A 22,945-nucleotide genomic window follows, 5' to 3' on the forward strand; every position below is an offset into this window, starting at 1 on the left:
ATAGAATGGGGAGATGATGCCCCAACCAGATAGCTTATGGCATCAAGTAAAACCTCCAGTACCAGAGATGGGTTATTTCCTGTTGAGTCATTGGCAAAAGGGATCAGATGCACCTCCCCAAACATCACAAGATATTGCCAAGGATATTGGTTGCTCTCTACAACTTGATGGTAAGTAAGGTCCTATTGCTGAAGAAACTCTTATATAGGTAATGGGAGTCACCAGCCATTTCTGGTTTCATTTAAGGCCCAGTTCGTGAGATGGAAATGATACTTGATGCTAAATCAGCCAAGAACCTGAGAGTAGGTAGGCCACAGACCAAGAGGACAATCTACTACTACTATTCTGGTAAAGAAATATAGCAATACAATTATTCCTAAAGTCATACTGCTATGCACATGGATTAATGTCTTTCTCAAGCCTCATCAGAGAAGAGTCTTCTTGCAGTCAATGGAAATCAACACAAAGACCCACAACTGGACAATGTGCAGAAAGTAAGTGATTTGGGGGCACTCAGTTCTAAATGGAATACCTTCACTAAATCCTTCTCCTCAAGGCTCAGGGATCTATTTGGAAGAGAAAGAAGAAAGATTAAGAGCCAGAGGTGGTGGATGACTCCAAGGAAAGACTGTCTTCCAGACACACAGGGCTGGTGCATGTAGGAAGCACAGAGACTGTGCAGCACACACAGGACCTGCACAGCTTCAAGCCATATAATGTCCCAGCACTGAGGGGAAGACGTAGACATGATGTCCCACCCCTAACCAGGAAGCTGTTTGCAATTGATACTTTCTGGGAAGGGGAGAATCAGTTTCCTCCAATGAGTGTCACTGGATATATCAAACACACTCCAGGGTAGGACCCCCATGCCCTGGAGCAGTTGGCCAACACAAAACAAACTCTATGGGTTTTGTTTTGTTTTGTTTTGTTTTGTTTTATTTTGGTCTTTTTGGCTTTTTATGTTTTTGTCTTATTGGGTTTTTGTTTGTTTGTTTGTTTTGATTTTAGTTCTTTGTTTTGTTTTTAAGAAAGAATATGTAGTTGAATGAACAGAAAATCTGGGCTGAGTTGGGGGAGGAAAAATATTATCAAAATACATTGTATGAAAAAAAATTAATTTGTTTGAGACAGAGTCTGACTATGTTGCCCTGGATGTCCTGGAACTCATGTAGAACTATGTAGACCAGGCTGGCCTCAAACTCACAGAGACCCACCAGCCTCTGCCTCCAGAGTGCTGGAAGTAAAGGTATGCACTGTTCCCAGTCTGGAAAATTTTTAAAGAAAAAAATAGTCAGGCATAGTGGCCCACAGCTTTAATCCCAGCACTTTGGATCCCAGAGGCAGATCTCTATAAGTTTGAGGCCAGCCTGGTCTACACAGTGAGTTCCAAGACAGCTAGAGCTACGTCAAGAAACCCTGTGTTGTGAGATATTTGTTTGCACTGACACTCTGAGACTGATAATAATGTTTTTATTATTAAGAATCAGAGGGTAGTGTCAGTGACTGGCTGACCAGAAAAAGCCATAGAGGTTTTGGAGGACCTAGATAGAGGGCACAGGAAGATATAGGGAGGGGCTTAGAGAGATTTGCAGCCCTTTCCATCTGGGAAGCGTTGGAAGAGGTGGGGTCAGTTGACCATCCCTCCACTGCTCTTTAGATCTATCAGATTTTTACCCCAGTATCCAACTCTCGAGTTTTTAATAATAATAGAACAGTATAGGTAAATGCTTCATCTGGCGTGCAGCACCTAGCAAGATCACTTCACCGTGCTGCTGAAGGTCGCTAGCTTTTCCCGATGTGGGCTTTCCAGCAGCAGTCTCCCTGCACTCGCTGGGCCAACATTCCCCAGGTCATAGTCACAGCCACCCAATGCCAGCTCTACAGCCCCCTGAGTCAACCAGCTCTGTCATCTAGGGGGCCATGCCCTTAGCCCCCAGCTGCACATGAACAGCTGTAGGTGCCCTGACCTGTGCATCACAGTGGCTAGTCCAGCTGTTTGGATACCCCACCACAGCCACCCACCTCAAGGGCTGGCCACACCTGCCCTTTGCCTCTCAATGGCACACGCACCTGGGATGAGCAGAGTTAGCCCAGCTGCCTGGACACTCTATCCTGAACACCCCTCTGCCCCCCCCAACACACACAGCTGAGAGCCACTGCTCTATCTAGCTACCCCACACACAGCTCCATCATTGCTATTGCAGAAAAATTGAAAAGTCAGCATATCTGGTGAGATACCTGAGAATTCTTAAGGCAGGAATTGGATTTTATTTAAAAAAAGAATATATATATATATATATATATATATATATATATATATATATATATCCTACATTAAGAATAAGGAATATTATGATGCAGGGAGTTAGGTCTCTACATGGATCCACAATGGATGGTTCAAAAGTGGAAAAGTTAAATGTAGGGGTAACAAACTTATCTGGGACTGACATGTTAATTAGAATTATTATTTGATAATTCATATTTTATCTTTTAAAAAATGGTTTGATATCTGTACTAAATATGAAAAGTTGACTGATAAGATACAAGCCTTAGAAAGACCTACTAATGAAACTAATAAAAATATTCACAGAGACAGAGGAATTTAGAGCAGAACCTACTACACCAGTCCATGATGAAACTGAAGAGGAACGGCCCAAGGTTATTAGAAAACCAACCTTAGTTTATCCAGTTACCATACAAGAACAATCACCAGATGATAAACACCCCCAAGGCTATGAAGAAGTTAGCTGAAATCCTATAGAAATGTTATATTTGAGGAGATTTAAGGAAGCATTTGTTTCATATGGTATGCATTTACCGTTTGTGAAGCAAATGTTAGATTCATGGGCAACTTGGAATAGAATTATCCCCCAAGACAATATTGGAACTGGTCCTCAGTTACAATGGAGAACACGGTGGAAAGAGGAACCTAGGGTCATAGAACAATGAAATAGAGCTAAAGGTATTGATATTTCCTAAGACCAGTTTCTCAGTGAAGACCAGTATGCTGATTTGTAAAGATGGTTTAGATTTGATGATCACATCTTTGGCCCTATGTTGTTACACAGCTTCAAAAGAATCAGGTAAAAGGATCAAGTCATTAACTAAAATTATAAGAAGCTTTCACTGATTTTTTTTTTGCAAAGATTGACTTCAGCCATAAATAAAATAAGATCAGATCCAGAATTTAGACAAATATTAATTGAATCTTTGCCTTTTGAAAATGCTAATTCAGAATACAAAAAGGTGATTAGACTTTTAAAGGCAAGATCAGCACCCATAGATAAGTGGATCCAAAAGACAGTTGATATTGGATCTCACACTTATGATGCTCCTTGACAGGAGAAGTGATTTCTAAATATTTTAAGAAAAATCAAAAGGTCAGATGTTTTATTTGTGGTAAACAAGGTCATCTGAAAAGGGATGGTAGGTGAATCATTCCAAGAAACAATGTTTTTTTTTTCTAGAAATAATTCAAACAGGAGACCCCAGCCTCCTAGAGTGTACAGAAGGTATGGCAAAGGCCAGCATTGTACTAATGAATGCAGATCAACAAGGGACAAGCAAGGTAAACCTTTGACATTAGGAAATGCTCTGGGGGGCCTCTCATAGGCCCCCATATAAAATCTGATTCAATCTTTTCCTGTGACCATGGGATAAAATCTTCCACAGAGCAATTAAAGGACCTAATGCCTGTTGTTAAAAACCAATACTGAGCCTGGAGGCAGTGGGGCACACATTTAATCTCAGCACTCAGGAGGGAGAGGCAGGCAGATCTCTGTGAATTCCAGGCCAGCCTGGTCTACAGAGTGAGATCCAGGACAGCAACCAAAACTACACAGAGAAACCCTGTCTCAAAAAACAAACAACCAATACTGTTCTAGATAACAGAAAAGCTCCAATAGATAAAACAAAATTTTCAGGAGAGACCATAAAACAAGTATTTTGGTAAACATCTATAAATGATCAAAGACCAAAACTAAAAACATGAATAAATGGCAGCCAGCTGCCATTGTAATTGAAGGTTTGGTTGACACAGGCATGGATGTAACAATCATTTCACCAAAATCTTGGCATCCAGATTGGCCTCTTCAGGAGGTAAATATTCAGCTTATAGGGATTGGAAATTTATCTCAGGTAAAACAAAGTCCAAAATGAGTTCTGTGTATAGGGCCAGAAGAAAAGGTAGGTAAATTAAAGCCATATGTGGGTCGTGGTTTGTTACAATAGAAAACACAGATTAACATTCCCCCAATCTCAGAAACAAATGATAAAATAAAGGATACTTCAAAGAGAAACATTAAAAGTTATTATCAAAAACACTCACCAACCTTTCAGGTTGTACATAAGCAGGGCACAACAGTTGTTGAGCTTTCAAAGACACCAACAGCCCTACCTTTAAAATGGTTAATTGTCACTAGGTGGTGGTGTACACCTTTAATCCCAGTTCTTGGAGGCAGCGGCAGGCAGATCTTTGGGAATTCAAGGCCAGTTTGGTATACAGAGCAAGTTCTAGAACAGCTAGGGTTACACAGAGCAATACTGTTTTGAAAAAAAAAAAAACTAAATCAAAGAAATGGTTAACTGACAAACCTGTCTGGGTGGAACAATGGACTTTAACATCAGAAAAATTACAGGCATTAGAACAGTGGATACAGGAGCAGCTAAATGCTGAACATATTAAAGAATCAACCAGTCCTTGGAATTCTCCTATATTTGTCATTAAAAAGAAATCTGGAAAATGGAGAATAGTAACAGATCTAAGAGCTACTATTGAGGTGATTCAGCCAATGGGCTCTTTATAGCCTGGAATTCCCTTGACTTCTCTGTTACCTAAAGAATGATCTATTATAGTGATTGATTTAAAAGATTGCCTTTTTACTATACCTTTACAAGAACAGAACAGAAAAACTTGCCTTCACAGTGCCTACTTAAAATAATTCTCAGCCTGTTAAAAGGTATCAATGGAATGTTCTTCCAAAATGGATGTTAAACAGCTCCACTTTGTGCCAATATTTTGTATAATAGCCACTGGAATTAATTTGTAAAATTAATTCTCACTCTATAATTTACCATTATATGAATGATATCTTCATAGCTGATTCAGACACAGATACCTTAAAAAATGTTTGAAGAAGTAAAGAAAATTTTGCCTTATTGGGAATTACAAATTGCTCCTGAATAAATACAAAGAGGAGATTCTATTAATAACCTAGGATATGATAGGTTTACAAAAAAATCAGACACAGAAATTATAAATCAAGAGAGATAAATTACAAACTCTTAATGATTTTTAAAAATTGCTGGGAGATATTAACAGGCTACAGCCCACAATTGGATTAACTATTCAAGAACTAAGTAATTTATTTCAAACCTTACAAGATGATATGGACTTAAATAGTCCAAGAAAACTATCAGCTGAGGCTGAGAGAGAATTGGCTTTGATAGAAGAGAAATTACAAGGTGCACATGTGGGATCACTTGCTCAAGAGCATGATTGTATCCTAGTCTTACTACCTTCTATACATTCTGCTACACAAATTCTTATGCAGAGAGAAGATAATATCTTAGAATGGATTTTTTTTAACCATAAAAACAGAGTAATTTAGCAACAAATATTCCAAAAGCAAGAGACTTCAGTTTATAAAGAGAACTTATTGAATCCTTCCTCACATTGTAAGGGGAAAACCAATTTTGGGAGCTCCTACATTCTATATAGATGCAAACAAATCAGGAAAGGCAGGTTATAAGTCAGGAAATTTAAGTAAAGTGGCTCAAAGCCCTAATGATTCTGTTCAAAAGTCAGAATTATATGCTATACTCATGGTATTATTACATTTTCCAGAATCTCTAAACATAGTTACTGACCCTAAATATGCAGAAAGAGTTGTTTTACATATTGAAATCAGTGAGCTTATTCCAGATGATTTGAAATTAACTTTGTTAGTTATTCAATTGCAAGAAATAATCAAAAATAAAAATTTTCTTTTGTATATAACACATATCAGATCCCATATGGGTCTATCAGGCCCTCTAGTACAAGGTAATGATGAAATTGATCAGATATTGGTAGGAAATATGCTAGAAGTCTCAGAATTTCATAAGGAATATCATGTTAATAGGAAAGTTTTGAAAAAAGATTTTTCCATCACCTGGCAACAAGTCAAGGAAATTATAAGGAAATGTCCTACTTGTTCTTTGTATAACCAAACTCTACTACCTGCAAGATGTAACCCAAAGGGTACTCAAATAAATGAAATTTGGCAAATCGATGTGTTTCATTTTGTGGAGTTTGGAAAACTACTGTGCACCATACCATAGATACACATTCAGGATTTCAAGTGGCAACTGCTTTGAATTCTGAAAAGGCTGATTACAAATTTTTTAGAAGTTATGGCCATTACGGGGATATCCATACAAATTAAGACTGAAAAATGCTCCAGTATATGTTTTTAGTAAAATGAAACAGTTTTTTCATATTACAACATAAAGCATATTACAGATATACCACATGACCCTATTGGACAAGCAGTTACAGAAAGATTTAATTGCACGTTAAAATATATGATTAATAAACAAAGAGGGGTAATAAAGACTCCCAGAGGTAGATTGTACAATGCTTAATTAACTTTAAAAATTTTAAATGCTAATGAGAAAGGAACAACAGCTGCAAAGAGACATTGGGTAGTAGAAAAAAACTGCTGAATTAAATCAGCCTATATACTTTAAAGAAATGAACCATGATCATTCCTGGCAGTGACCTTTGAGGTCTCCAAAAAAGAATATGGGGCCTGCAATGACAAATCCACCTGGACTGCAATAACATCACTGATCTGGCAAACACCACCCGAGAATCAGCTTTGGTTACAAACGGCTCAGGACAACTTCAAAGCAGTCAGCTAAGATGGTGCAGCCTCAGAGATGACTCCAGCCAGGACTTCAGATGAGCCCTGAACTTTCACATCACATTGAGACTGAACAGCAGCTAGCTCTCCCAGGACTTGATTGTTATCTTAATTTTCTCAGGGCATCCTAAAGATGCCATCTCCCCAAGACAAAAAGAAATAATTTTAAGAACACAACAGCCATATTCCCAAGAGGTGGGGTGGGTGGTTTTGGTTGCTCAGTGGGTTATGGATGTTTATCATCATTTTGGGGGCTTGGTTGCAAGTTGTTGTTGGTCATGGTCAAGAATGAAACTAAGCAAAGGAGGTTAGATTAAGGGATCTCTTTATGGAAAGATAAAAAAATGAGGTATATAGGAAAGACAGGATAAAAGCTTAGATTATTGAATCTACTATTAAACTAAAAAACAACTACTAATATCAAATATTTTACATTGGCATGGATTTTTGTATATTGATAAAATTTAAGATTATTTTTGTTACAATATTCTGTATATTTATTTCTACTCTTATTTAAGGTATTTTTGTATATTGATACAAATTTAAGAGTATTTTTGTTAGGACATACTGTATATATGTTTCTACTTTTATGTAAGGTATCATACCTATGCAGCTCATTTTAAAGTATAAAGTTCTAGTCCTTGAAAACTATTTAGGATAAATAAAGACAGGTTAGTAGTTAGTATTCTATAACAATCAAACTTAAAGTCATGTTAGGTATGTTTTCAAGGTCAAACAGAGATATATTTTAGATAGTCTTCAAACACTTCAGAGGTCTACAGAATATGGCATTTAAGTTGTTTTAATAACATAAGGGTTTTCATGATAGTGAGACCCACTGCTTCTGGCAGCACCAATTTACTTCAAAAAAGGATGGCAGGCACTGAAGAAGCTCCAAATGTAGTTTGGTTTTTTTGTGGCAAAGTTAGCCACTGGGCAAGAAACTTCCCTTTTCCCAACTGCTGATAGTATGCTGTCTGAATTGGACAAGCAGGACACAAAAGAAGGCAACTACCAAACTTTGCCAAGACAAGGTAGGACAGTCCTTCAAAATTCTTGCTTCACAGAAAAGTCTGTCAAATATTCTAGGCCTGTAGGCTAAAGATGGATGCCCCCAACATTGCAGAGGAGGCTTGGATGACTGTACAGGCAGCCAGATGTCTCTGTGTTTCTATAGTTTTGAAAGTTGTTTGCTATGCACTTCCTGCTTACTCAAGTAATGTGAAAGTCTCTGATGGTATTGAAGACTAGATAGTTATAGTTACAATTTTCCTTGTTATAAAATTCAGAAAAGAAATTTACAAGAGTTGTAAAGAATATGTAAAGTGTATAAGGTTGAGAGACATAAAAGCTTAAGTTGTTATCTAAGAAAATATTTTAAGGTCTAAAAAGACATTTCTAGGTTTAGTAATACAAGTCATGACAGAAAGTGAATTAGGTACAAAACTTTGGACTCATCAAGATAGGATAGATAATAGAGTATTTTCTCTGAATTTGCCAAATACAAATGTACTGGACAATGTGAATGTGATTCTTACTTGATACTTGTTCTTATTGTATATAGTTTTACTTTGTTAAAGTTAAAACATTTCCATTTTATTTAGACAGAAAAGGGAATGCTGCAGGATATTTTTTCACACTGACACTCCCAGACTGCTAGTAAAGTTTACCTTGAATTAGAGGGCAAAGTCAGCAATTGGCTGACTTCTGGTTATAGAAGACCCAGATAGGGGAGGCACAGGAAGATATAGGGAGTGACTTGGAGAGATTCTCAGCACTTTCCATCTGGGCAGACCAAGGGAAAACAGTTGTGGAGCAGGGGGAGTAAAAGACAATAAAAAGAGTTGCAAAATGGGGTAAAAAGCAGTCAGGTTCTAGAAACTAAGAGGAATCAGCGAGAGGGAAGCTCACCAGTCAACTTACTGTATTTCTTGAAGGGTATCTCGCCGTCTTAGTTGGTGTAACAGCATGGACTTGGTCTGGATGCCAGTGTATCTGGACATAAGGTATAAGACCCTAGTCCGCACAATCTTTTCACTGTCCATCAACCCTGTAGTCATTGGAAGGATAAAAATGTGGCTTATGAAGCCCAGCCTCTCTAGCATCTCCCAGGCTATCTCACGGATACCAGAGTTGTAATGGGTTATATCTTTGAGCAGGCGGCAGGCTGTCTCAATACGCATCTTTGAAGGGATCTGGTAATTGGTGAAAATATGTATCAGAGCACCAAAATATTTCTTATATTTTTCTGTAGAACAGTAAACTGTGAGGTTGAGAATGGTCTCTATCAAATTTTCTATAAGCCCATCACTAAATCTTCTTCCTGTCCAGCTTTTATTTGACATGCTTTCAAGGATACCATATGATTCTCTTTTCTCCTCCTGGTATATATCCCTCTGTTTTTTCCTTAACAGTTCCATATCTCCTAGATCCACAGAAGACAGTGACCGGGATCTTAATGGTTCAGGTGTATCCTTATCCTTAGCTTTGTAGGATAAGCTTAGATCATAGCGCAAGAAAACTGGGGTACCATTAGGCCAAAGGCGGGCACGGATCACTGAGTTAGGGATGTAGCAATCAGGAGCAAAGGGCCATTCCCGCCCTTGGCCAAAGAAGCTTTGGAACATGTGGTAAATGTTCAGCCCATCCCAGCCAGGCAGGTGTAACTGAGCAGGGATGGCATAAGGATACATCTGCTTGGAATCAGAAGTATCAGCATACTTATCCTCCACAAAGTACAACCCAGGTCTCTCATGAGTCATGACAGAAATATGTCTGCCCTCTTCAACAACATGGGGCACAGTGTCATCAAAAGCAATGGCCCGTTTGTTGACAAGAATGTCTAGCCCCTTAAGTTCCTGAACACTTTGTTCCAGGTACATAAATTTGGGTACAAATATCACTTCAAATGAAAAGAAGAAACTAGGAAGGAAGGGCTTCGGGATTTCTTGTATTTCATCTTCGATGTTTAGTGTATTTAGGTGCATCAGCCGAGTAAGAGGGAGTAACTTTAGGCAGGACACTATGTAGATGCTCTGGTTGAAAGTCAAAAGCAGGTCACCTCGATTATTGGCAAAGCAGGGTGAACCAAAATGCAGTTGGGAGTCAAACTGAGTTACCAGTTTCCCACGGAAGTCCCAGATCCGGACTGATCCATCAGTGGCTCCTGTGACAAAGAGTTTCAGGGAGAGGCAGACATCAAAGGAAGTGACAGCACATTCGTGCAGGCAGTTTGTCTCTCTCGACATAAAATTTTGTTTTGATTGTGATGTTAGAAAATCTTTATAGTGCCAGAGAACCCAGCAGGAGTGCTCAGTGATAGCACCCACAAAACCTGGCAAGAGTACCACATGTTTCAAGGGATAAACACAGAGAATTTTACTGACAGGCTCTAGGGTCATGTTCTTCCCTGAACGCACCACCTTTGTGAGGTGTATGTACTTATCCTTGCCATAGGAACACAGTAAAGGATTTTCTTCAAAACCTTCCGGGGTAGACAAGGCCAGCACTGCCCCAGAGTGGATAGTGTTCTCTGTCCGAATCGAGCAGTACTGAGACAAGATTCTCACAATGCCACTCTCGTGCCCACAGAATATCAGTCCTTTGTTACTATTGCCCAAATGGGACTTCCCGTAAGCCAGGCATTTTACTTTATCTCTGTAGTTTTCTGAAGTGCACACGATATATTTGGCTGTACAAGGTGAACGTGTGACATCAAACACCAGCACCTCTGGACTGTCTATTGCCACAAAGAGCTCCTCTCTCTCTGAGTGATAGGCCCACGCCACAGCCTTATCCATGATAAGCAGAGGCCACGTAACAACCAGGAGGTCCCCTGTTACTGGAGACAAGAAACGCAGTAAACCATCCTCCGTGACACACAGGATACGAGTCCAGTTACGGCCACAGAGGACCCGCTGTATCTTCTGCGGAGCAGAGCCGCAGATATTGAAGAGCTTGTAAAAGTGGGGCAGGCGGTTCAGTGAGAAAGTGGAGGCACTCTGGCAGAAGAAAGTGTTGTTATCAATAAACTGCAGTTGTTGCAGATTTGTGCCAACATTCAGCTGCCGCAGCAAGTTCCCGGAAGCAAGGTTCCACTCCTTCAACAGACCCTCTCTCCCTGCCGTGAACAAGGTGTAGGTCTCCGGCCGGCTGTTGACGCACATCACGGATGAGGAATGGGCCTTGAAGCTGTGGAGGAAGTTACTGTTATCTATAGCCCAAGCGTGGATCTCTCCATTCTTGTTTCCAGCGTAGAAGGTGTTCTGTGAAACACAGCTACAGGAGCAGGTGAGGGAGGAGCCGCTGGTTAGGGAAGTGAATGTCTTCACTTCTCTAAGCTGGCCTTGACCCTCCTGGGTAAAGACCCTCACCACACTCTCACACAGAGCCATCAGGAAGCCCAGGGATGAGTTCAGGGACAAGTCCTGTACGAGCTCACGACCACTCACAGCCACTTTTTGAGCCATCTGGAGGCCTTCGCCATTTGCTAAGATAAACCAGGTAACCACAGCTCCCGAAGTACCAGAAAACAGCACCCCAGTTTCTGAGTCATAGCAGAGACAGCTGATGGAGAAACGACAAGGCACTGTGCTCAAAGTGACGAATGCCTGACGGTGGTCTCCGAAGAGGCGCAGGCGCATGTCGTCGCAGTAAGCTATTAACAGGCGATGGGAGCTCGCGTGGACCATTGATTTGATGAGTGGCACTTCAGCCATCATGGGAAATTTCATCTTCTTGACTATCCTTTTCTTTTCCTTATTTTTTTCCTGTATCCACAGTACTGCCTAGAAAAAGGTGGGAAACAGAAGCCTGGTCAAGCAGGAAGAGCGTCTCCTGGGAGTGCGCTATAAGGAAAAATGGTTGTCTCCTCTTACAGATAGAGGGAGGGTTTGGCTTTGGGGGTTTCCTAGTACTAGATACTGGATTTATGACAGAAGTCCCGAGTCCAAGACCATTTTGTTGGCCTTCAGTCTACTTTATGATGAACATGTATTCTTTGGGCCTGGTAGTTATCAGTGTAAAAGGGTCGCTAATCTAGGTCAAACTCCAACATGGAGCCAGGTATTAAAATGAACTGATTTCCAGCTGTGGGGGCATAGCCTGTAATCCCAGCACCCAGGATGCTGAGGTGGACAACTTGGACCACATAGTGAGTTGGAAGCCAGCCTGAAATACATAGGAAAACCCTGTCTCAATGAATGAATGAGTGAACATATAATATGAATTTATTCAGAGGCATCCCTCTCACTCTGAAACAAAGACATTTTAGGTATGGGACATATAAGTTGCATTATGAAGAAGCAAAATTGAAGTGGCTTTACTTGTATTTGTTTGTCATACTGTTCCAACCAGTTTAAGGTGATGAAATAGTTGGCATCCAGAGAGTAGAAGCACACAAAAAGCTTTTTCTGTAAATGATAAGACTCCTGGTACAGAGTCTGGTGCTGGTCACTCAGGACAATCACATTATGCCTGATGTCTTCCTGAATCTAAAAGAGAAAAATGACAGGTACTAAGAAGTATGAGCAGATACTTACTCATTAAATAAACACTGAGGGATTAGTGAACCTTGGTTTAGCTTGTTTGTGCCTAGCTGATATTTTTTGTCCTACCACTGGAAGGCATTATTTGGAGACTACCTCTCCCCTAATTAGCCTCAGGCTACAACAGAATTCTGGGATTGTTCTTTCTTTAAAGAGAAGCATTATGGAGGCTGGAGAGATGGCTCAGCGGTTAAGAGTACTGGCTACTGAGGAGCCAGGTTCGAGTCCCAGCATCCACATGGCAGTTCACAACTGCCTGGGACTCCAGTTCTAGGGGATCAGACATACATAAAGGCAAAAAACACCAATTCATATAAAATAAAAATAATTAAAAGAAAACTTATGGAACATTTCACAAATTTTTGTGTCATCCTTGAGCAGGGGCCATGCTAATCTCCTCTGTGTAGATCTAGTTACAGTATATGTGCTGCCAAAGAAAGCACCTTCTGGACTTTCTTTTTTAAGATTTATTTATTTATATGTACTTAGTGCTCTGCCTACACACCAGAAGAGGAACCAGATCTCATTATAGATGGTGTGAGCCACCACGTGGTTGCTGGGAATTGAACTCAGGACCTTTGGAAGAGCAGCCAGTGAACCATCTCTTTGGCCCTTCTGAACTTTCTTAACGAAGGTTGCAGGAGAAAATTAAGCCCTACCATCCACTCATGGAATAAAAGGATTTCTCTAGTTATGTAGCCTTGAAAGCGGAGAGGCAGCTACTCAAACCATCTCCTGTTTGCATGGTTCAGATGAGAAAGCCTAGTTGAGAATGGCTAGTTGATTCTGTTCATAGTTTTGTTTGTTTTTGATTTTTCAATACTAAAGACTGGATCTGGAGCCTTCTGAATGCTAGGCAGAGGTTTTATCACTGAGCCACATCTCTACCCCCTCACTAGTGAATTCTAGACCAGTACTCTGGCCAGGACCATTCCCGCCCTGGAGGGACAAAAGTACCTTATCAGAGAAACCTCTGTGCTCTCTAAGAACAGACTTAAGCGTCCAAGGCCAAATGAAACAACATCTGTCTTTTAGGTCAGGAGGAGAGCTTTATTTCTTGTGCAATTTAGGGTGAGACCCTCCTTTCTTACAGCCTTACCAATAGACTCCTAATTTCTTACCTAACCACTTCTAGGAATGTAGATTGAGCACATAAATTCCCTTCTTGAGATACTAACGGATCATTAGCTCTCAGTTGACCTCCTCTTTTACCACTCCCAATTTGGGTTGTAAAAGAAAGCCTGATGGTCACTGACTGAGGAAAATTCTTATCTATCTTTATGACCCCATAAGAATTCAAGCCTGGTGATCTTGCTCTGCCAGAGGATCGCTATTGCTTGGGTTTATAACTGAACACCTCAGAGACTTGGGAAGGACTTAGAGGTATAAGGAGACAGAGAGGAAGATGGGACTGGAGAACTTGAGGACAAGATGGAAGATGAGGAAGAGTCAGATGGGAAAGTACTAGATGGGTAAGAACGAGATGAGAAGGACCTAGATGAGGCAGAATTAAGATGAGAGAATTAAGATAGAACTTAGAGGGGACAGCAGATAATGAAGAGACAAATCAGGCAAGAGAGGAACAAGGCTTGAGTACAAAACTGTAGCTGTGTAGACAGGATCTTATCCCAGAGGAATAAAGTACACGGACAAAGAGCTTGGTGTTCTTAGATTCATTTCCCGAAAATATTTCTTGTCATTTATAGTTCCCTTCTGATCCCCTGGGAAGTATATTATTAAGGCTGGTCCTATAATAATATACAAGACAGCCTCCCAAGCAATGAGATTACAGGTATACCCCACTACACCCAGTCCAATGAGCTCATCTTTTTTAAAGATTTTTATTAATTCTTAAAACTATGTGTATCAGTGGGCAATGATGCCACATGCCTTTAATCCCAGCATTCTGAGAGTTCAAGGACAGCCTGATCTACATAGCTAGTTGCAGGAGAGTCAGGGCTACACAGAGAAACCCTGTCTTGAAAACCAAACAAAAATTATGTGCATGTGAATGTGCCACATATATGTGGGTACCTTCATGTATGAAGCAGTCATTCATTCATTGAACTATGTCAAGACTGAACTCCAGTGGACCATTCTGCTTCTGTGTGTGAGTAGGTGCATGGGTGTGCTAGAGATATCGGACCTCTTCAAGCTAGAGTTATAGATAGTTGTGTGGGTTCTGGGAACTGAACTCCAGTCCTCTGGGAGAACAGTATGCAATCTTAACTCCTGAGTCATTTTTCCAGCCCCTTAATGCTAATGTTCTAATGTAGAAGAGAAAAATTGTTTGCCTATATGAGGGGAGCTCTCCATGGACGTTCATGTCTTACCCATGCCCCATCCTCCCACGGCAGGAAGAGATCATTCCAACAGCCCACCACATGCATAGCTTTCCCACAAATCACCTCTCTGTCATTCAAGATGTCATTTATGATAGATTTCAAATTCTTCCACTCAGGAATAAGTCTAGGTGAGGGCAAAGTGTTAGAAACTTTCCAGTTCTTCTTAGTCATCTTGGAGTATAGAACCTGGGAAAAATGAGAACATCTGACATCACGCTGGAAATTAAGGGAACTGAGAAAAACAGATAAGTTACAGAGGGAGGAACAAGTATTTATCAATGGGAAAACTCCTCTGTTTAAATGTATTCATTTTATGTGTATGAGCATTTTGTCTCCAAGTATGTATGTGCACCACATGCATGCCTGTATCTGGGAGAGGTCAGAAAGGGAACCAGATTCCCTGGAACTGGAGTTACAAATGGCTGTGATCTGCCATGTGGGTGCTGGTAATCCAACCTGGGTTCTCTTCAACAGTTACAAATGAGGCTGGGAGCTGTGGCACATGCCTTTAATCTCATTTAATCCCATTATTTGGGAGACAGAGGCAAGCAAATTTCTGTAAGTTTGAGGACAGCCTGGTCTACAAAATGACTTCCAGGACAGCCAGAGCTACACAGTGAGATCCTGTCTTGAAACAACAAGAAAAAATCAAATCAAGGATGTGAATTTCCCTTTCTCCCCCACCTCCACCCTTACCTAAGACAGGGTCTTACTTTGTAGCCCTGACTGGTCTAGAACTCACTATGTAGACCATGCTGGCCTTAAATTCATGGAGACTTACCTGTCTCTGCTTCCTGAGTGCTGTGAGCTGTGATTAGATGCATGAGCCACCACATCTAACAAACAAACAAACAAAAAAGTTGTTTTTTGCCAACTGAAGCAATTCAAAAACTAAGGTCAGATAATGAAAATCAAAAGGTTTGCTGGGCAGTGGTGGCTCACCCCTTTAATCCTAGCACTCAGGAAGCAGAGGCAAGAGGGTCTCTGTGAGTTTGAGGCCAGCCTGGTCTACAAAGTGAGTTCCAGGACAGCCAGGGCAGTTACTCAGAGAAATCCTGTCTCAAAATAAACAAACAAACAAAAAACAAAAACAGAAAAACAACAACAACAACAAAAGAACAGAAAAAGAAAAAGGAAAAAAAGAAAATCGAAAGGCTTTACAATTAAAATTTTAAATGCATTGTAAAACCAGTGTTCTGGTACTATGAAAGGGCCGTACTGAAATCAAGAGAGAATGAGAGATGAAACAGAAGTGGAGTCCCACAAATTTACATTTATATCCTCCGGTTCTGCCACTTCTCTGTTTCTTTTTCCTTTGGATTTCTCAGACCCAATAGTCCTATCTTACAGAGAGCAGACATTGTCATGATCTCAGCAGGACCAATGCCATTCATCACACTTCCTCCTAGCTGTTTCTAATAGCATACAATACCTTAGGCTTCCCATTCCCTCTCCATTCCCTCCACACTTTCCCCATCCAGAGGACTACATACCCTTAATTCAAGAGACAGACTCCACTTACAGGTTTCCACAGAAGGTGAGTCACCAGCTCCAACATCATAATGCATTGGATTCTCCAAGCCCCCTCCCCCAACCCACACATCTGTGGGGTTCACTGACAGTACCAACTTCCCTAAGAACCTGAAACTTGCCCAGCGAATGTGCCAGTGCTGGGAGGCATGGAAACAGGGAAAAGGATGAGTTTAAGAAGTCAGCATTACATTGCAGCAGAATGGAGGCGGATTAGGAGTAGCCTTTCATGACGGGATTTCTGAGGGCTGGTCTTGGGAGTCTTACAGTCTGATGAGAGACCTGTGTGGAGGTAGGGGCAAGACCTTGCATGATTAAACTTTGTGTTTACATGCCTGGACGCTGTTCTAAAGGCTTGCGTGTGCAGCATTACCTAACTGCCTTAAGGTAGGGCTGATAAAATAATTAACTCCGAATTTTAGATACTAGGACCCAGCTTGTTCTAAAAAGAAACCGAGGGCTTAGGTCTGAGATGTAGCTTAGTTGGTAGAGTGCTTGCCTAGCACAATCAAAGCCCTGGGTTTGATGGCGTACCAGACACGGTGGTGTACATCAGTAATCACAGTACTCAGGAGGTGAAGAAGTTCTTTGTCCTCTGCTATTTCGGAAGTTCTAGGCCAACCCAGGATACAAAACAAAACCAAAACAAAACCAAGACCCAAACAAACAAAAACAACCACAACTAACGGAACAAACAAACAACAACAACTAAAAAAAAACCACCCAGAACTGCGGGGTTTCCCCCTCTCCCTGAAGTTAAATATTAATTGGTTGCCCTACATTTTTACTTGCTAACCCTATTTCAGCCACATCTCCTTCCTTTCCCAGGAAAGGAAGACCCAGCCACACAACTAGAGTGAGGCAGGGCCAGGGAGAAAGACGCGAGGCATGGCAAAGTCAGAGTACATGCTGGGACTAAAGGCGTGCACCACCATGTCTGGCTTCTTGCTTTCCTCTGAACCCCATGACTTGTTCCTTCTCAGTCTCATGTCCTGCTTCCTTCAGTTCTGTTTCACCTCTCACTGTCTGAACTGTCAGTCTTCAATCCCTGTTCTTCTTTCCACCACATTCCCCTGGTCATCTCATCCAGTCTTATAAACCCTACATACCCTTGATATCATGTTTAACTCCAGTCCAAATGTGTCTCTGGATTGCAGGCCTGTGGTTTTCATTCCCTCCTAGGCTAGCTTGTTTGCTGACAACTTGACACAAGCTAGAGCCATCCAGGAAGAAGGAACCGCAGTTGAGAAAATGCTTCTATCAAGTTAGCCTATAGGCAAGTCTACGGGGGCATTTTCTTTTTTGATGGTTGATGTTGAGAAATGGGTTTATTTCATTTTAGAGTTTACAGTCCATCATGAAGGGAAGGCAAGGCAGGAACTCAGGGCAGGAACCTGAATGCAAGACCTGCAGCAGAGGCCACGAGCAATGCTGCTTACTGGCTTGCTCAGCCTGCTTTCATAAACAACCCAGGACCAACTGCCCAGAGGTGGCACCTCCCACAGTGGTGTGCCCCCCCCCACATCAATCATTAATCAAGAACATGCTCGATAGATTTGCCTACAGGTCAGTCTGATGGAGGCATTTTCTCAGTTGAGGTTATTTCTTCCTGGATGACTAGCTTGTGTCAGGTTGTCAAAAAACTAACCTGCACACTTTCCTTCCAGAACTGTTCTCTTTCTAATTTCAGTTCAGAAATCTGCCATCAAAAACCCACACCAAGGACAAAATAATTACCCTTCCAACATTTTCCCCTTGTCCCCAAAGTGCTGGCAATGTTGCTTTACAGTTTTATCCCACGTGTTCCCTTTCCCATCCAGAATTTCCCCTTCTAGGAATATACCCAAGAGACACAAATTATAGGTACACAGTAGTTTGCATGTGTAACTGGATTTACAGAAGCATTATTCATAATTACCAGAAAGTAGAAACCAGTCAAGTGTTGGGTTTATTAAAATGATGAACGCATAAATGTGGCGATTGTTTGACCTTTTCTGGAAAGATATAACCAAACACCTCTTCCCCTCAGGAGACCGCCAGCAGAGCTAAGAAATTCTTCTAGCTGAATAGAACTTGGTGAGCCAATGGACTCACTGATGTCACTGAGGGAACGCGAGTCAAGGGCAGCTGTGTCTGCTGGCACAGAAGCTGCGTCACTTGAGTTCTGGCGTCATTTGCAGACAGCTCCACAGAGTCACCTCTCCCCCAGGAACTGCTGACAGCTTATACAACACTGAGAGTGACTCAGGAGTAAGAAGTCTCAGTCTTTTGAGTCCTGTGAGCCTCCTTCCTGTCTTCCATGGCCTCAGCTTCAGGTCTTGCCCTCGGGCTCCTGCCCTGAGTTCCTACTTTGCCCTCCCTTCAAAATGGACTGTAAGCTCTACAATGAAACAAACCCTTTCCTCTAACATCAACCATCAAATAAAGGGACTGTTTCGGTCCAGAGGAAACCTCTGTACATTAATGATGAAATAGCCACAGATAAAAATAATACTTGACAATTTTTTTTGTGACAGTGCTGGGGATTGAACCCAGGACCTTGCACCTTCTAGGCAAGCATTATACCTCAGGGCCCTATCCCAGGCCCTTGTTTGGCAATATTAGGAAGGATGTAAGTCAATAGTGACATGCTCACCTGGCAGCACAAGACCCTATGCTCATTCCCCAGCACATCAGGAGAAAGGGCAGTAAAAAGTGAAGGGCTAAGCCATGCTACAACATTTGGAAAAGATAAAGTTATATGCAGGATCTTTCCATTCCCTACTCAGCCACATGAGAATGGGTGCTGGGGACTGGGGACATGGCTGTGAGCTGTTTGCTTCATAAGCTTGAGGGCTTGAGTTCGATCCCCTGGATCTCACACACAAAAGCTAGATGAGGTTGTTTGCTCTTGTAATCCCAGTCCTGAGGAGGCAGAGGTAGGAAGGTGCCCAGGGCTTGCTGGCCAGTCAGCCTGGCTGCACCAGCCAGCTCTCCTGGGTTCAATGAGAGACACTGTCTCAAAAAATAAAGTGAAGTTCTGGCAACATGGTTCAGTGGATGAAGGTGCTTGCAGCCAAGGTTGACATCTTGAGTTTGATCCCTGGAGCCCATACCATGGAAGGAGAGACTACTTCCTGCACATTGTACTCTGACCTCTGCATGCATGCACACACCCACACACATGCACATTCCAAATAAAATTAATGGGCTGGAGAGATGGCTCAGCCAGTAAAGGCTAGGCTCACAACCTAAAATAAATTTTTATACATACACACACACACACACACACACACACACACACACACACACACATGGCAGAGAGGGCTGGAGAGATGGTTCAGGAGTTAGAAACACCAGCTGCTCTTCAAGAGTCTTGAGTTCAATTCCCAGCAACCACATGGTGGCTCACAACCACCTATAATAGAATCTGATGCCTTCTTCTGGCATGCAGGTATACATGCAGAGCACTCATACATAAAATATAAATAAAATTTTAAAAAATATATGGCAGAGAGTAGCTAAGACACCTGTAGTGGTTTCAGTGAGAATGCCCCCCATAAGCTAATATTTTTAATGCTTAGTTATCAGGGAGTGGAACTCTTCAAAAGAATTATAAGGATTAAGAGGTGTGGCCTTGTTGGAGGAAATGCATCACTGGGCACGGGCTTTTGAGGTTTTTGAAACCTCAAAAGCCTGTACCAGGCCCAGTGTGTCTCTCTCTGCTGCCTGTGGATCAGAATACAAAGCTCTCAGCTCTAGGACCATGCCTGCATGCATGCCACCATGCTCCCCACCATGACTAAGCCTCTGGAACTATAAGCAACCCTCCAATTAAATGCTTTCTCTTCTAAGTTGGCTTGGTCATGGTGTCTCTTCACAGCAACAGAACACTGACTAAGACAACACCCAACATTGACCCCTGTCTTCCACACCTGTACAAAAAAAGAATGTGCATTGGACTAGGTGTGGTCATGCCTAATCTGAAACACTTGGAAGGTAGAGGTAAGAGGATCACCACAAGATCAACCCCAGTCTTGTCTACAGAGTGAGATCTAGGCCAGCCAGGGTTAAGAGTGAAATCCTGGAGCTGGGGAGCTGGCTTAGTGGTTAAGAGAATGCCCTGTTCCTCCAGAGGACACGAGTTCAATTCCCAGCAATCACACTGGATGGTTCACAACCACTTGTAACTCTAGCTCCAGGCTAGATCCTCTGTGGGTACCTGTATTCATGTGCACATACTTGCACTTAATCAAATATATAGTAATAATTTTTTTTTGTTTTTCTGTGTAGCCCTAGCTGTCCTGGAACTCACTCTATAGCCTTGAACTCAGAGATCTGCCTGCCTCTGCCTCCCAGTATGCTGGGATTAAAAGTGTGTACCACCACTGCCTGGCTAAATATATTTTTTAAAAGAATGTCATGTGACAAAAATAATCCCCCCAAAAAGGGGGGGATGAGATTGTGTCTCAAACAAAAACAAAACAAAAATACAGAATACGAAGTAGGCCTGGATCATTTGTTTAAGCACCAAGTTGAAGACCAGCTATTCTCAACCTTCCTAATGCTGTGACCCTTTAATACAGTTCCTCACATTGTGGTGATCCACAAGCATAAATTATCTTTATTGCTACTTCATTAATGTAATTTTGCAACTGTTATGAAATGTAAATGTCTGTGTTTTCTGATGGTCTTGGATGACCCCTGTGAAACGGTTGTTCAAGCCCAAAAGGGTCGTGACCTACAGATTGAGAACCACTGTTGTAGAAGGTCACCAGAGTGGGTCATCCTCCTTTGCTCTGTGTCAGTGTGAGTCAGTGACTCCCAAACTCACCAGTGTGGTGGTATTGTGTTCCCCAAAATATTTGTGTTCCCCAAAATAAATTTATCTGGGGTCAGAGAACAAAAGCCAAAAATGGTGGCTAGAAAATGGGAAGAGTAAACCATAACAGAAGTTGGGCAGTGGTGGTGCTCGCCTTTAATCCCAGCACTTGGGAGGCAGAGCTAGCCGGATCTCTGAGTTCAAGGCCACTTTAGAAACAGCTAAGCATGGTGACCCTCACCTTTAATCCCAGAAACCCAACCTTTAATCCCAGGGAGTGGGGGCAGAAAGAGAAAGGTATATAAGGCGTGAGGACCAGGAACTAGAGGAGAAAAAAAGCATGTAGTTAGTGAAGCATTTGGTTGGTTAAGCGTTCAGGCTTTGGAGCAACACAATTCAGCTGAGATTCATGTGGAGGACTCAGAAGCTTCCAGCCTGAGAAAACAGGATCAGCTGAGGAACTAGCAAGGTGAGATAGCTGTGGCTTGTTCTGCTTCTCTGATCTTCCAGCATTCACCCCAATAACTGGCCTCGGGTTTGATTTCATTAATAAGACCTTTTAAGATTCCTGTTATACACCAAACTGGGGTATTTCAGACTCCACAGGAGGATGGGAAGAGTTCTTTGCCTAGGACATCAGAGAGTTGTGTAGATGTAACTTAACTATCTTGTTAAATAAGAAACATAGAGCCAATTGCAGAGTTAAAAGCCAAGAGGTCAGAGCAGCAGTTAAGAGTTATAAACCTTACCCTTCACTGCTGCTCCTGTGCCTCCCTACGCAAGAGAGCTACTTCCTGTGTTTTTCTCTTTTTTATAGACTTTCTGTTCTGCCTTCTCCTTGGTTGTAAACCCAGCCACATAACCTCCTTGTCACTGCCTGTCTGTACAGACCTCCAGGTCTTCCATGGTTGGTATTGAGATTAAAGGCGTGTGTCTGCCATGCTGGCTGTATCCTTGAACACACAGAGAGCTGCCTAGCTCTGCCTCCCAAGTGCTGGGATTAAAGGCATGCACCACCACCGCCCAGCTTCTGCTATGGCTTGCTCTGACCCCAAGGCAACTTTATTAACATACAAATAAAATCACATTTCAATACAAATAAAATATCACCATAGAGTTGTGCTTAGGCAGTGGTCCTACTTTGGCTGTGAGTGGTATCTGTAAGCCATAGTGATAGGAAATCACAACATGTCCACATGGTTGGGAGACCGCCTAATTATTTCCAGTTCAAAATAGCCATTTCCAGGTCAGAACATCTTGTGTGGCTAGGACTCCATGGCTTTACATGGTTGCGTAAAGCAAGCGTGCGGCCATGTAATCTACACGTATGCGTGGAGTAGCCACATGCAGTACTATACGCATGCGCGGCTCACTCTTTAAAAAGCCGGCGCCATTTTGCACAGGTCTCTCTCTTCTCTTCTCTCTCTCCTCTTCCTCTCTCTTCTCCTCTCTCTCTTGTCTCCTCACCCATGTGTGTGCTTCACACAGGCCTGTCACATTCTCTTCCTATCCTATATTAATAAACAGCTCTTCTGTGGATTTGTCGTGTTCAGGATGTGTTCCTCACGGGGTAAGAGCGCCAAAATAACTAACACATAGGGAATGGGGACTGCTGGGACAGACCTTGCTCTGTTCTCTGTATGATGACTATGACTTGAAGTTCCATGGAAAAGCCACACCTGTGTTGAAGATTGTGGTGACTGGTTTCCTGGTTTCCGAGAACTTCTGTAATTGTGGGCAATTGGAATACTGCAGCTTCTGAGTCAAGATTGTTTTGAGCTCTCTTTAGTCGTCCTAATAGCCATTTCACCCATCTCT

The 22,945-nt window shown here is 41.9% G+C and overlaps 1 non-coding gene across 1 annotated transcript; it reads right to left on the reverse strand.

Moving 5' to 3' along the window:
* Window positions 1-12,787: 12,787 nt before the first annotated feature.
* On the reverse strand, window positions 12,788-12,894 carry LOC118576820. The gene has a single exon (XR_004944029.1). It is a non-coding gene; the product is annotated as a U6 spliceosomal RNA (small nuclear RNA).
* Window positions 12,895-22,945: the final 10,051 nt, after the last annotated feature.

This window comes from Onychomys torridus, chromosome 1 (assembly GCF_903995425.1).
Source record: "Onychomys torridus chromosome 1, mOncTor1.1, whole genome shotgun sequence".
Lineage (NCBI taxonomy): Eukaryota > Metazoa > Chordata > Mammalia > Rodentia > Cricetidae > Onychomys > Onychomys torridus.